Source organism: Capra hircus, chromosome 4 (assembly GCF_001704415.2).
Source record: "Capra hircus breed San Clemente chromosome 4, ASM170441v1, whole genome shotgun sequence".
NCBI lineage: Eukaryota > Metazoa > Chordata > Mammalia > Artiodactyla > Bovidae > Capra > Capra hircus.
In genome coordinates this window covers 110321777-110333994 of record NC_030811.1, presented here as the reverse complement: position 1 = coordinate 110333994, position 12218 = coordinate 110321777, and the positions used below count along the sequence as shown (strand labels likewise).

The following is a 12218-nucleotide window of genomic DNA, read 5'->3' as shown; positions in this document are numbered from 1 at the left end:
AAAGATATGACACTAAAAGATGAATGCCCCAGGTTGGTAAGTGTCTAATATGCTACCGGAGAAGAGTAGAGAAATAGCTCCAGAAAGAATGAAGAGGCTGAGCCAAAGTGAAAACAACACCGAATTATGGATGTGACTGGTGATGGAAGTAAACTCCGATGCTGTAAAGAGCAGTACTGCACAGGAACCTGGAATGTTAGGTCCATGAATCAAGGTAAATTGGAAGTGGTCAAACAGGAGATGGCAAGAGTAAACAGTGACATTTTAGGAATCAGTGAACTGAAATGGAGCAGAATGGGTGAATTTAATTCAAATGACCATTATATCTACTACTGTGGGCAAGAATTTCTTAGAAGAAATGGAGTACCCCTCATAGTCAACAGAAGAGTCCAAAATGCAGTACTTGGGTACAATCTCAAAAATGACAGAATGATCTTTGTTCATCTCCAAGGCAAACCATTCAGTATCATAGTAATCCAAGTCTATGCCCCAACCAGTAATGCTGAAGAAGCTGAAGTTGAAAGGTTCTATGAAGACCTACAAGACCTCCTAGGACTAACACTGAAAAAAGATGTCCTTTTCATCATAGGGGACTAGAATGCAAAAGTAGGAAGTCAAGAGATACCTGGAGTAACAGGCAAGTTTGGCCTTGGAGTACAAAATGAACATGGCAAACGCTATCAGAGTTTTGCCAAGAGAATGCACTGGTCATAGCAGACACCCTCATCCAACAACACAGACAGGACTCTACACATGAACATCACCAGTTGGTCAATACTGAAATCAGACTGATTATATTCTTTGCAGCTGAAGATGGAGAAGCTCTACACAGTCAGCAAAAACAAGACTGGGAACTGACTGTGGCTCAGATCATGAACTCCTTATTGCAAAAATCAGACCTAAATCGAAGAAAGTAGGGAAAACCACTAGACTATTGAGGTATGATGTAAATCAAATCTCTTATGATTGTACAGTGAAAGTGAGAAATAGATTCAAGGGATTAGATCTGATAGACAGAGTGCCTGAAGAACTGTGGATGAAGGTTTGTAACACTGTACAGGAGGCAGTGATCAAAACCATCTCCAAGAAAAAGAAATGCAAAAGGACAAAATGGCTGTCCGAGGAGGCCTTACAAACAGCTGTGAAAAGAAGAGAAGCGAAAAGCAAAGGAGAAAAGGAAAGATAAATCCATCTGAATGCAGAGTTCCAAAGAATAGCAAGGAGAGATAAGAAAGTCTTCCTGTGTGACCAGTACAAAGAAATAGAGGAAAACAATAGAATGGGAAAGACTAGAGATTTCTTCAAGAATATTACAGATACACCAAGGGAACATTTCATGCAAAGATGGAATAGAATAATAAAGAACAGAAGTTGTATGGACCTAACAGAAGCAGAAGTTATTAAGAAGAGGTGACAAGAATACACAGAACTATACAAGAAAAGATCTTAATGACCTAGATAACCACGATGGTGTGATCACTTACCTAGAACCAGACATCCTGGAGTGTGAAGTCAAGTGGGCCTTAGGAAGGATCACTAGGAAAAAAGCTAGTGGAGGTGATGGAATTCCAGCTGAGCTATTTCAAATCCTAAAAGATGATGCTGTCAAAGTTCTACACTCAATATGCCAGCAAATTTGGAAAACTCAGCAGTGGCCATGGGACTGGAAAAGGTCAGTTTTCATTCCAATCCCAAAGAAAGGCAATGCCAAAGAATGCTCAAACTACCACACAATTGCACTCATCTCATATGCTAGCAAAGTAATGCTCAAAATTCTCCAAGCGAGGCTTCAGCAGTACGTGAAATGAGAACTTCCAGAAGTAGAAGCTGGATTTAGAGAAGGCAGAGGAACCAGAGCTCAAATTGCCAATATCTGCTGGATCATGGAAAAAGCAAGAGAATTCCAGAAAAACATCTTCTTCTGCTTCACTGACTATGCTAAAGCCTTTGCCTGTGTGGATCACAACAAACTGTGGAAAATTCTGAAAGAGAAGGGAATACCAGACTACCTGACCTGCCTCCTGAGAAACCTGTATCCAGGTCAAGAAGCAACAGTTAGAACTGGACATGGAACAACGGACTGGTTCAAAATTGGGAAAGGAATACGTCAAGGCTGTATATTGTCACCCTGCTTATTTAACTTATATTTAGAGTATATCATGTGAAATGCTGAACTGCATAAAGTACAAGCTAGCATCAAGATTTCTGGGAGAAATATCAATAACCTCAGATGCACAGATAATACCACCCCTATGGAAGAAAATGAAGAGGAACTAAAGAGCCTCTTGATGAAGGTGAAAGAGGAGAGTGAAAAACCTGGCTTAAAGTTCAACATTCAGAAAATTAAGATCATGGCATCTGGTCCCATCACTTCATGGCAAATAGATGGGGAAAATGTGGAAACAGTGACAGACTTTATTTTCTTGGGCTCATTGGAAAAGACCAAGGAAGATGCTAGGAAAGATTGAAGGCAGGAGAAGGGGATGACAGAGGATGAGATGGTTGGATGGCATCACTGACAGGATGGACATGAGTTTGAGCACGCTCTGGGAGTTGGTGATGGACAGGGAAGCCTGGTGTGCTGCAATCCATGGGGTTGCAAAGAGTCAGACACAACTGAGCGACTCAACTGATGATCGCTAGATCAGATGGTAAAGTTACGTTTAGTTTTGTAAGAAACTGCCTAAGTGTCTTTCAAAGTGCACCATCTTGCATTCTCATCAGCAATGGAGAAAAATTCCTCACCAGCTTTTGCTGATGTCAGTGTTCTGGATTTTGGTCATTCTGATAGTGGTGTAGTGGTATCTTGTTTTAATTTGTACTTTATTTCCTGGTGACATGCATTGTGGAGCTTCTTTTCATATGCTCTTCTTCAATCTGTATATTTTCTTTGGTGAGGTATCTGTTATGATCTTTGGCCCCCTTTATAATCTGATTTTGTTTTCTTATTGTTGATTTTAAGACTTCTTAGTATATTTAGAGTAACAATCCATTATCAGGTACGTCTCTTACAAGCGCTTTCTTCCAGTCTGTGTCTGGTCTTATCATTCTCCTGATATTTTGTAGAGCAGAAATTTTTAATTTCAGTGAAGTTCAATTTATCCATTCTTTTTTTCATAGATCATTCCTTTACTGTTGTGTGGAAAAAGTCAGTGCCATACCCAACCATAATCACTTAGGTTTTCTTCTATGTTATCTTCTAGGAGTTTATAGTTTTACGTTTTACATTTAGCTATATGATTCATTTTACGTCAGCTCTTGTGAAAGGTGTAAGGTTCTTGTCTAGGTCCTTTCTTTTTTTCTTTTAGCGTGTGCATGTTGTTCCAACATCATTTGTTGAAAAGACTATCTTTGCTGTACTGTTTTGCCTTTGTTCTTTTGTCAAAAATCAGTTTACTCTATTTATGGGGGTCTATTTCTAGGTTCTCTATTCTGTTACATTGATTTACTCACATGTTCTTTGACCGATATCACACTGTCCTGACTACCATTCCCTAGATACCTTCAGTGTGAAACTCAAAGCTCATTATATACAGGATGGAATTATGGTCTAGTGGCTACTTGGACGTGTGGTCTGTAGAAGCAGAGATAATTCATGTGAACGATTTAAAATGTACTAGTCTGTCCCCTTTCAGTGGCAAGTGACAGAAAGCCAGTTGCAACTTAAGCAAAGGAAGGAATGTTTTGGCTGTCAAGAATGAGGAAGATCTGAAGTGGAACTGGGATCAGATATATCCCAAATCAACATCAATTTCTCCCTTTCTGTCTCAATCTCTTCACTTCTCTTCCTCATTTAGTGGATTTGAAACAAAAAGAAAAATAAAAAGCCCCAAATCCCCACATCCTATGCCTTCAAGAAAACTTCATTTCCTTCAAGTGTTTGCTCAAATCTCCCTTCTTCAGTGAGGCTGACCAATTCTCACTTTATTCAGCCAAAACTGTTCCCTCTATTCCAGCAGTCCTGATTCTTTTCACCATGCTCTAGTTTTACATTTCCCCACTTACCACTTCCTAAGATAATATAGTATTTTCTTCTTTATGTTTTTAATTTATCTATCTCAGCTGGAATGTTCCTTCTACCAGAGTAGGGCTCTTGTGTACTTTATTTATCGACATATTCCAAATACTTGCTTCTCAGATAGTTCAAATGGTAAAGAACCTGCCTGCAACGCAGGAGACTTCAGTTTGATCCCTAGGTCAAGAAGATCCCCTGGAGAAGGACATGGAAACTCATTCCACTATTCTTGCCTGGAAAACCCCATGGACAGAGGAGCCTGGCGAGCAATAGTTCATGGAGTCACAGAGAATTGGACACAACTGAGCAACTAACGCTTTCTTTTTCCGAACATCTATAATAGGGTACCTAGAGCATCCTCTCATGGTAGGTGCTCAATAAATACTGTTGAGTGAATGAAAAGGAATTTATTATATCACATAAGAAGAAGTCTCAAGTTGGGTGCTCCCAGGATTTTCTGTTTTGTAGCTCAGTGGCCTAATTAAGAACCATGCTCTTTTCATCTTCTCTGCCTGTCATCCTCACCGTGTCAGGTTGGTCTCTCAGGTTAGCTCCTGGCATGGTTGCAAGATGGCTACTGCAGTTCCAGACATCACATCTCAGACACATCTAGCAGAAGCAAAATGATGGCTGTAAGTTGCTTTCTTATTTATCCCCTTTTATTTTTAATCAATGAGGAAACATAGTATTTTTTTTTTAAAACACCCTTGCATATGCAATATGTGTGTGTTAGTCACTCAGGCATGTCTGACTCTTTGTGAACTGTAGCCCACCAAGCTCCTCTGTCCATGGAATTCTTTATGCAAGAATACAGGAGTGGGTTGCCATTTCCTACTCCAGGGGATCTTCCCAACCCAGGGAAGATCCTCAGGTCTCCTGCATTGCAGGCAGATTCTTTACTGTCTGAGCCACCAGGGAAATATCTGAAATTAAAATAAATGCATATAATTGCATTTAAGCTAACTTAACCCTAAGCTAACCCTTATTGACAAGAATATATATTCTTGGGACTTCCCTGAAGTCCAGTGGTTGATTCTGCACTCTCAGTGCAAGGGGTACAGGTTCAATCCCTGGTCAGGGAACTAAGATCCTGCATGCTGTAGATATGCCCCCCCACAAAAAAGTATTTATTCTTAGCATAAACTACTTAATTGGAACAATATTATTTTTGGAAGAAGCATGTCAATGTAAATTTATGAAACATTAAGGCACTTTGGATTTAGAAAGTGTAATAATTTGGACACTGTGCTTAAAAAGTTTAATAGCTAGAAAAATTATATTTAAAATTTCATATCAGTTACTTGTTTTGATAAAATTCTGAGAGAAAAACACACATAGAAATCTCCCATAAGGATGAGTAAGGGAAGAGGCATCTTGAATGTATTAAAGACAGAGTATCTTTAAAGACAGTGAAAATGTACTTAAAAATACAAAATTTGTACAAAAGCATGATACAGCCAAAAACACATGAAAAACAATTTTTATATATTTTTTGGTCTGATTCACTGAATACATATTTTATGTAATTTAGGTTACAGGTCAAATGGATTAAGAAATTCACTTTTGCTAGGAAAATAAGATATTGGTAAGGGAACTGTCGAGCTCATTTAATATTACTGTTCTGAAAAAATGAAGAGTAATTAATCTGAAAATATTTAACACACGGACTTTATTGGTTACAATTTTGCTTAACATATGTAATATGGCTCCTGCTTATAAAATCTGAAGAGAAAATAACCACCAGTCACCCTGCTAATCCATGGGGCACTTCTGGCTGAATTAAGTTTGTCCTTGTTAAAGAAATTATCTTCGTTTTCTTCCCCTCTCAGGAATGCATGTAAAACAGTTCCTGTCTCGATGCACGCCTAAGGCAAAAAGTTCAGTGCTCAATTACCTGCTGTCTGCAGTCTTGTATTTTGCAGTGAGCCAGTGAAACAGCATTTTAATCAGACGTCTTGACCCATGCTCTTCTGTTTTCCTTTGCAGCCTTGCGAGCTATTTGGCATATGAAGGTCCTGACCTGAGAAAACCATCTTGGATAACCGTGGCAAGGAGAAGGAAAAATGCAACAGCTAGGAGATTTCGGTAAACAGTAGAATCATGCCAACCTAATCTGTGTTAAAATGCTTGGAATGTGGGAGCCGCTGATGATGCCTGTTGTCTGTGTGTCTGACTGAATCCTTTCTTTTCTCAGAGCAGCAAAGCAAAGCCTGGGAACCGGGCCAAATGCCTGCCACTTACCTTAAATTGATCAGCTACTTTGAGATTAAAACCCCTGAGAGCTGCCACACCGTGAAAACAAGGCCTCCTTCACATTAAAGGCAAATTGCGACTTTGGGTTTGCTGTGATCTTTTTTTCCATTTTATCCAGTTTTTCACAGTGCGCACTTTTTTTTTTTCCCTTTCCATTTATGCTCCAATGTAGAAGCCAATAGTTACAGCATCTTGGCCAAGCATTCATTAAGGTTTATAAGAACAAAATTTATGGTTATTTAGCAGTTGGCACAAAGACAGACTTGCTGAAGAAAGAAAAAGGAATACAGGTGGGAAATATAAGCCCCAAGAAAGGCCCATACTATACTGCAGGGCTGTAGTGTGCGAGGTGCTCAGAACTGGTCTGAGAGAAAAATTATATCATATTTAAAAGCAGTCACTTCTCTATTCTGAATCCAACCCATTTTATGGCTCTGTGGATGACTGAAACAAGTCTGCAGGTCATTCCAAGAGATTTTTCTGTCTTGTGTAACTGCTACCATTTACAGGAGCTGGCAGTTGTAGAGATAAATAGGTTCGTGTTAATCTGGGTGATATCTGTCAGTCTGGTTAATAGATGACGTACATATAAAAATATGTATGTTATGGATCAGAAGAAGGGCTCTCCCACGAAGAGGAGAGTCATGTTAGCCTTGTGAGTAGAACTTACATAACGGCAAGGCCTATGTTCCCAAAAATGTAGGGTGTGGGCAAAACACACCCTTAATCTTTGAATTCAGGCAGTAATGTGGAATTCTGGCACCGTCTAGAAGTCTATATTCTTCCTCAGGAAACACTGTTAATGAATCTTGGGGTTTTTGTTTTGTTTTGTTTTTGTGTGTTTTTTAAAAAATACTCTGATTTCCTGACCTAGGGGGATAAGAAAGCATCGTTTTCTGTCATTTGCATTACTTGTAAAACAAATATTTTATGAATATATTTTAGTTTTTTACTCATTGTTGAAGGAGTATCTGGGAGTACTTGCATGCATTGAAAAATATACAGCTTCAGTGTTTCATGATGTAGACTGTTCCCAAAATATCATTTGTTTTAACTATGCCAGTAACTTGCCGTATGACTTAGGGAAAGTTAATTTAAATGTCTAGCCATCTCCTATTATCAAATGGGAATGTTAGTACTGTTACAGGGTCCAAGCTTACCGTACAACCGGGCAATGAATCAGAGACAGGTGTTGAGGCAAGGAATAGGACTTCATTCAGAGAGCCGGCAGGCCCAGAAGATGGCAAACTACTGTCTCAAAATAACCGTCTTGTCAGGGTCTGGATGTCAGGTTATCTTATGGATTGGAGATGGGGAGAGGTGAGGAAACAATGCAAAAAGTCCATTAATCTTCCAAATATCTCCTAGAATGGCAAGCCTCAGGCAGGGGATATGTTAATTTCTTCCTTCCTGCCATCTACAGGTGGACAGGGTCCTGAACAAAGGCACTTTAGTTCAATAGTCAGGCAGATGAGCAGGATTCTCTGAGGCAGGCCATTAAGTATGATTATAGTAACAAAAACAACGAAAAGCAAGTCAAAGAAACAGTTCCCACATGCAGTCAGAATTGACTTCCCCTACCGCAATACTAACTCTATATTTTCTACTGGGTGAATTGTGATGATGTATGTGTTTCCACTTCCAGTACCTTGCAGACATTACACTGTGTTTCCCCTTCCTTTACATGGAATGAAGTGCGTATTTTTTACTGACTTTGTTTTGGAAATCTTCCACTTAATTGTCTGTATCAGTGTATGGAAATACATACACTATTATGTGAACTTACATTAGTTCACACATTGCTCTGCAAAGGACCAATTTACTTGTGCATAAATATGAGTACTTTCTCCTAACTACACATACTTTCACTCCCCAAGGGCAGGGGTAATGTTCTTCTTGATATCTCTACATATATGAGATGCTCATTAAGTTTGGAAAATTGAATATGCACACAAACTTTTGCATCAGTTCATAAAATGCTGAATACAACTTTCGCTGCGTGAGTATACAAAGTGATCATCATTTGCAGACTAATACTGTTTGTTTCTGAGCATGGGGGAACTATTTGTTAAGTAGTGATTAGAAGTCACTTCCTTTGTTTTGCAGAATGCCAGAAATCCAGAGCCATCAGAGAAGGAACAGCAAAAGCTGTTTCAATCTGGTGCTGATCTCTGTTTCTGCATCTTTTTAACCAGCTTGCCTTACACGTTTGTCATTTAAATTTTCTATCATGGCTTAGGGAATTTTATCGTGACTATCGATTTTCTAACTTCCAAGTCTTCATACTTTGTATTTCCTATTAATTCTGATCCCTTCATATTTCATCAGTATGTTTCATGTTTTATCAAGTATCTTTCATATTTTATCAAGTATGTTTAGTGTTAGTCTAAGGGTAACTGGAAGATCCCTATATAAAAAGAAGTAGTTGGTTAAAAAAAAAAGCAAACAAACTACTGTGCAGTGATCTACTCTGCATTTTGTTGCATAGGGTAACAATTTGAGGACATCAAGAGAATGTACAATAGAGTCATATTTCATGATGAAATATCCATTGTGGCAGTTCAGAAAGTGTTCCCTGGAGGAATCACAGAACATATAAGATTTAAACTGGGCCTAAAAAGGATGGTGGAGAAAGAAGGGTAATTTCTCTAAGAGAGGGGAATGGCATGAACAAAGCACAGAGGTGGGAAAGAACTTAGTGAACTCACAAATCAGACAAGATGCGTCCTGGGTGGAGAGGTTAGAGTATGGCTAAGAAGGTGATAGGAAAGAGAACTGAGCGAGAGGAAAGAGAATTGAGAGAGAGAAAAGAGTTACTAATGAAAGTCCTTGAAAGCAAAAAAGAAGAGTAGTGATTGTCTCGAGACAAATGTGACCCTCTGAAGATCTGAGTTGAGAATGAAAGATGATTAATCAGATGATTATCAATTTTTTCCTGCAAAGAGCCCTAGACTCGGAATCAGAACACCCAGGCTCTGGTCTCCATTTCACCGCTTTCAAGATGTACAGTCTTGAGCAGGTCAGTGAATTTGTCTGAGCCTTAGTCCTTGCACGGATAAAACAGGAATGCTAATACCTGCCTTGCCGGTCTGCTTCAGCATGCCATGGTCAGTCCCTGTAGCCACACAGGTGTGATGGAGTCGGGGCCTGGAGGACAGCAGGGTCTGCAGGAATTGAGTGAAACGAACAAATCAGAGAGGTTGCAGGTGCTGATGCTTTATCACAGAGGTGACTCTGGTCTGCTGGTCTTCAGAAAAAAAAAAAATACTGTTTTCAATTGACTTCTTTTTTGGAAACTTGGTGTCCTTATCTCCCCATGTCAATGGGGTTTCTCCTCCCCTCACATTATTCCCTGGTGGCTCCAAGGGTAAAGAATCTGCCTGCAATGCAGGAGACCAGGGTTCTATGTCTGGGTCAGGAAGATCTCCTGGAGAAGGAAACGGCAACCTACTCCAGTATTCTTGCCTGGAGAATTCCATGGACAGAGGAGCCTGGTGGGCTACAGTCCTTGGGGTCACAAAGAGTTGGACGTGACTGAGCAACTAACACTTTCACAGTTCCACCTTATACACGCCCTCTGTTAACAATATTCCTTAGTATTGTGACACCTTCAGTTCAGTTCAGTTCAGTTCAGCCGCTTAGTCGAGTCCGACTCTTTGCGACCCCATGAATTGCAGCACGCCAGGCCTCCCTGTCCATCACCAACTCCCGGATTTCACTCAGACTCACGTCTATCGAGTTGGTAATGCCATCCAGCCATCTCATCCTCTGTCGTCCCCTTCTCCTCCTGCCCCCAATCCCTTCCAGCATCAAAGTCTTTTCCAATGAGTCAACTCTTCACATGAGGTGGCCAAAGTACTGGAGTTTCAGCTTTAACATCATTCCTTCCAAAGAAATCCCAGGGCTGATCTCCTTCAGAATGGACTGGTTGGATCTCCTTGTAGTCCAAGGGACTCTCAAGAGTCTTCTCCAACACCACAGTTCAAACGCATCAATTCTTCGGCGCTCAGCCTTCTTCACTGTCCAACTCTCACATCCACACATGACCACTGGAAAAACCATAGCCTTGACTAGACGGACCTTAGTCGGCAAAGTAATGTCTCTGCTTTTGAATATGCTATCTAGGTTGGTCATAACTTTTCTTCCAAGGAGTAAGCGTCTTTTAATTTCACGGCTGCAGTCACCATTTGCAGTGATTTTGGAGCCCCCAAAAATAAAGTCTGACACTGTTTCCACTGTTTCCCCATCTAATTCCCATGAAGTGATGGGACCGGATGCCATGATCTTCATTTTCTGAATGTTGAGCTCTAAGCCAACTTTTTCACTCTCCTCTTTCACTTTCATCAAGAGGCTTTTTAGTTCCTCTTCACTTTCTGCCATAAGGGTGGTGTCATCTGCTTATCTGAGGTTATTGATATTTCTCCCGGCAATTGATTCCAACTTGTGTTTCTTCCAGTCCAGCGTTTCTCATGATGTACTCTGCATAGCAGTTAAATAAGCAGGGTGACAATATACAGCCTTGACGTACTCCTTTTCCTATTTGGAACCAGTCTGTTGTTCCATGTCTAGTTCTGTTGCTTCCTGACCTGCATACGGATTTCTCAAGAGGCAGGTCAGGTGGTCTGGTATTCCCATCTCTTTCAGAATTTTCCACAGTTTATTGTGATCCACACAGTCGAAGGCTTTGGCATAGTCAGTAAAGCAGAAATAGATGTTTTTCTGGAACTCTCTTGCTTTTTCGATGATCCAGTGGATGTTGGCAATTTGATCTCTGGTTCCTCTGCCTTTTCTAAAACCAGCTTGAACATCAGGAAATTCATGGTTCACATATTGCTGAAGCCTGGCTTGGAGAATTTTGAGCATTACTTTACTAGCATGTGAGATGAGTGCAATTGTGCGGTAGTTTGAGCATTCTTTGGCATTGTCTTTCTTTGGGATTGGACCTTCCAGTGAGTCAGACTCTATAAACGATCTTTTTCTTCCCACCTAAGATAATTCACATTCCTCCATTTTCCTAAATCTGCCACTGATTATTTTCCTCCTGGAGGTCAGCTGACCTCCTGATCACTCATCAGCAGAACTCCCTCTCCCTCCTCCCATTAGCCTAGCTCATTCTTGGATCTTGAATTTGAAAAGAGTAAGGAAGTCACAGTGGTAAATGGCAAGCCCTGGTGAGGATGCGGGGAACAAACTAAGATAGCGCTGGTGAGCATATGCTGTTACAACCAACTGAAAATCAATTTGGGATTACCTAGTAAAGCCACTCCAGTGTTCTTGCCTGGAGAATCCCAGGGACGGGGAGCCTGGTGGGCTGCTGTCTGTGGGGTTGCACAGAGTCGGACACGACTGGGGCGACTTAGCAGCAGCAGCAGTAAAGCCACAGATGCTTAGAACTGCTTCCTAGTAATAATGACTGCTATCATACACTGAATGCTTCCTTTGTGTAAGACTCTGTTCGCACAGCTTTATTTTCTTGAAGGAGGTGTTATCATTATTCTAATTTTACTGAAGAGGAAACCGGGCATGGAGAAATTAAGTAACACACCCAGGATCACACTGTTGTGACTTTGTGGTAGAAGACAGATTTGGAATGGGCAACTGGGTTTCAGAGCCTAAGGTATTGTCTACCCAATTCTGCCTGGAGAGGTTCATGCCCTAGAAACCGTGTTTATAAATGTTCACAAATGTTCACTGCAGTACTGCTTAGAACAGCAAAAAGGCATTGTTAGGTAGTTAGAATAGGGAAAAGGAGTCCAGAATGGTGGTGGCTAAAAGATAAGGAAGAGAAAAGCCTGCAAAAATAGAACAAAGGAAGGTCCGAGGACCAGAGTGAGGACCTCAGGTAGAACAACAACACTCTTGGCTGGCCCAATTCACATAGGGCAGGCCCGGGGGGAAAAACGAAACATATAAAAAGAGGAGCCAAAGGGCTGGGGTCACTCTCTCTCTC

General features: G+C 40.6%; 1 long non-coding RNA gene across 1 annotated transcript; it reads left to right on the top strand.

Moving 5' to 3' along the window:
- LOC106502008 lies at nt 5730-6352 on the top strand. The gene is made up of 2 exons (XR_001295565.2): nt 5730-6100; nt 6210-6352. It is a non-coding gene; the product is annotated as an uncharacterized LOC106502008 (long non-coding RNA).